This window comes from Monopterus albus, unplaced genomic scaffold, assembly GCF_001952655.1.
Source record: "Monopterus albus unplaced genomic scaffold, M_albus_1.0 scaffold48.1, whole genome shotgun sequence".
NCBI lineage: Eukaryota > Metazoa > Chordata > Actinopteri > Synbranchiformes > Synbranchidae > Monopterus > Monopterus albus.
Window position 1 is genome coordinate 1,190,714 of NW_018127928.1, and position 4,001 is coordinate 1,194,714.

Genomic DNA, 4,001 nt, shown 5'->3' on the forward strand with positions numbered 1-4,001 from the left:
ACACACACACACACACACACACACACACACACACACACACACACACACACACACACACAAGGGTTTCACTTTTCTTTTTGATGCTTCTCCATTTCCCCATGCTCATCAATAATTAAACAGACTGTTGCATGAGAGCACTCAGATTCAGCAGACCAGTGTGGTATTTGGGCTGCTAGTCTTGCCACTTCAACAAAGAGTGTCAATCTGTGTGACACATGCATCATCACACACAACATCCCTTTCAGTTTGTGTTTACACACAGCATGGGCTCACAGTTTACAAGGTGAGAAAGCAGAATGAGGATGTCTATATGTTTCACTGTATAAAACATGATGCAAAAAGATTCTGTCCTGTGTAAATAATAACAAATCATAAAGTTTCTAAAAATAATAACAAAAAAAAAATAAGTGTTTATTTATTCTCAGTCTTTACTGTGATAATAAGAACCAACAAACATTTCTGGCATAAAATAATAATGAAACTAATGTTCATGAAGTAATTTGTTGGCTTCCTGAAACCAAGACAAAAAAAAAAAGTTGACCAAAATTCCCCCTGAAGCCATCTTAAAGAGTTATAATTACAATGTGGTCACAAGCATCATGATCACTGCTCCTCATAGCCAGCATCATCAGCTCTTCACGTCAATGTCCAGCTGACCTTCACTGCTGCACAGTGACACTCAAAACCAGCAGACTGCTCAGGACTGAAGCGACGTGTGTGCACCACATGTAAACACACACACATACTCAGCACAGGTCTAAATCCACAGTCACCATCCCTGCGCGCACACACACACACACGCACAAACACTCAGCAAAAGCTGTGGTTAGCGCCGTTGCCTCACAGCGAGAAGGTTCATGTTCTCTCCGGGTACTCCGGCTTCCTCCCACAGTCCAAAGACATGCAGCTTAGGTTGATTGGTGTCTCTAAATTGCCCATAGGAGTGTGTGTGGTTGTTCGTCTATGTGTTAGAACTGCGATGGATTGGCGACCTGTCCCCGTGACCCCGTTCAGGGACTAAGCGGTAGAAAATGAATGAAATACTGACCCCGGACGTCCACTCCTGCCCTGGCGTTAGTCTGCTGTACTCAAATTCTTCCTGCCCTCTCGTGTTTTTAAATTACCTGACAAATATAAGCGTCACTCCGTCTCATTTGCTAAAATACCTAGCTTCCGTTTCCGAAGTTACAGCTAACCCAACAGTAAGTATAAACAATGAGCCGTTAGATCTCTTTATACGATAAAACCCTCCGCGCGCTAACTGTTTCAACTTAAAATTCACAAAGAATAAATACTACTTACCGGTTCCGCTACGTGATGTGATGAATTACCCTTTTGTAAAACAACAGACAACTGTTATGTGTAGTACGTTCTTAAACTGCGGCAGCTTTGTGACTTCTCCCTGCCTGGAACCGCAACAGCGACAGCCGATGACCCCCTACATACCACGTCGGTTACGTCATCACGTAGGTTCGTCAGCACCACGTCCAAACTTTATGATACAAATGAGACCAGGCAATCAAAACGAAACTAATGATAAAAATAACAAAATAAACAAAGAGAAAGAAAAAGAACGTTAATAAAACACATAGGCCAACTGATATGTTGGAAATGATAGCGTGTGATAAAAATAGTTTTCATTCATCAAAGACTTGAAAGACGTGAAAGATCACCATAACAACCACTCTTTTACTATCAAACCAAAAGTGAGAAAATGGTTAATAATTAATCTATTACTGACTAATTCTCCCAAGATTAAACTTGTTTAAAGGTCACTTATAGAGCCACTGTTCCAAAGTAAAGTTGCAATCTACCGCCATCATGTGGACCCTACCTTGTATTGCAGGTTCCAACAAATATTCAAAGCTGCAGCGCCACCTTTAAACCAACCCCGTGTCACCGGTATAAATTTGATTTGATTTTTTGATTTGATTTTATTCTTTCAAACATGCAGAACAAATGACATCAACACACACACATAATTACACAAATCCAACCAATGCTAATCCAGAATCAGTTTGCTTATACCTAGTACATGCTTGAATGGAGTAGGAAGAAGTCAGACTTATCCAGTCCTACCCCAGTACATCATCTTATACAAAAAATTTCATGCATCATTGGCTGCAAGCAGTATCTAAACATAGTAAAATTCTCTTCTTCACCAACAAGTAATACACAGAAAACTTAAAACAGATGGTTTCCTTCATGCATTCTTGATTAAATCTCTAATTCTTGCGTATATCTTGAATGACACATACATTTATATTTGTATTTAAACTCCTCAGTTCAAATACTGTTTTTCATGTCCACACTTAAATTATTCCATGATGACCCCACTTATAGAAATACAAAATCTTTTTTGGTTGTACGTATAGCATGAACTTTTAGATTTAACTGACCCCTTAAATTGTATCCCCCTTCCCTTTCATCAAATAACTTTATGTACAAAGACAGGTAATAAGTCATTCCTGGCTTTGTACATAAGCACAGCGGTCTTATATCCCACTAAATCTAAGAATTTTAACAATTTAGACTGTATGAAGGCTACATTTGTGTGATCCCTATACCCGATCTTGTACACAATTCTAATCGCTCTTTTTTGTAATATGTACAATGGTTGAAGTGAACTCCTGTAAGTGTTTCCCCAGTTTTCAACGGCATACTCCAAATATGGCAAAATCAATGAAGAATACAAAATGCGAAGTGCTTTCACGTCCAGCATATGTCTGACCCTTATATGTCTGTATTTCTTATTGTTAATTGCAACGGTGATTTATCTATGAATCAGCACAATGTGCTGATGAACTATAGTCTTTAAGCAAGTTTCTGAAACTGTATCTGGTCACTAACAGACAGGATAGTGCATCAAGTAAATGCATGAAACATTTATACCAAATCTAATTTGGCTCCAGCTGATGAGGCTGTTTTTCCATCAGATGGAAGTCTATACATTCTCCAAATTACAACCCTTCTTGGTGCTAATACTAATAACAAAACATTAGATTTCATTAGTGTCTCTCAGTGACAAGTTAAGAGATACTGACATGGAAGAAGTGCATGAGTTTGCTTTTACAGTAAATTCTTTAAAGCCAAAATGAAATTTTAGCTTAGTTTAATACAATTTCACCAACTACTTCTCATTCACGACAATGAGTTCTAAACATTTTCCCTTTTGGAAATGAATGTTCCAGGTATCTTTTACCTGAAAGTGGCATGGATCACTAGGTTCATCTTTAAAACATTAGTATCATATCATACTAGGACTGACTAGCTATACAATGTAACTATGAACAATGAACTATGCTCTTTTATTTCCTCTACATGGAACATAAACTTAGCAGGATACTGACTATTTGTCTGGAACATGGAATTTTAGCCCCATCTTTTAGCACAATTTTGAATGGTAAATCATCCCCATGTGTGAGACAATCAGGAGCACAACAAATGGTAAACAGGACATTTTTACAGTTGGACACTTTCACTTTGCACTTTTCAGCTCATGTAATTTTTGAAGAACTCTCATTTTCTTGCCATATTACTTCAGTGTAGCTAGGTGACACCTCAATTCTCTTATCTGTATGTTACACCCCAAAAGATCATCTCATCATTGTGGTGTGTTATTTTTGCTTGTGTAACCTTCAGCCTCATATTAATTTACCTAACAAACATTTCCTTCAGGATATAAATTTCTATCATATGTAATCTGGGAGGTTTATATTACGTTATTGTGTTCACCCATTTAACCAGTACATTTGAGACCAGCCAGAGCACCCACAGGTTCTATCAAACTCAGGCAAGAATGAAAGTAATTTCTCTCATTTGCTTTAATGTCCTTTTCTATTAGTCCACCTGACCCCCTCATGGCTTCAACACCCAGTATCAGTGTTCCTTCTTTGCATCTTTACCTCTGCCAGGCACACAGAACAAATATCTTTTTTTCTGGCTATTGCTTTGTGGTCATCTTTTCTTTTTAAGGTGCTTCAGTTCTCCTTGAAATTCAT

The 4,001-nt window shown here is 38.0% G+C and overlaps 1 protein-coding gene across 1 annotated transcript in view; it reads right to left on the bottom strand.

The window, feature by feature from the left end:
• Window positions 1-1,455, bottom strand: part of LOC109960502 (type I inositol 3,4-bisphosphate 4-phosphatase-like) — a 38,144-nt gene extending 36,689 nt beyond the window's left edge. The window contains exon 1 of the mRNA XM_020600655.1: window positions 1,303-1,455. The gene's annotated coding sequence lies outside the window, so the exon portion shown is untranslated. The remainder of the gene's footprint in view (window positions 1-1,302) is intronic.
• Window positions 1,456-4,001: the final 2,546 nt, after the last annotated feature.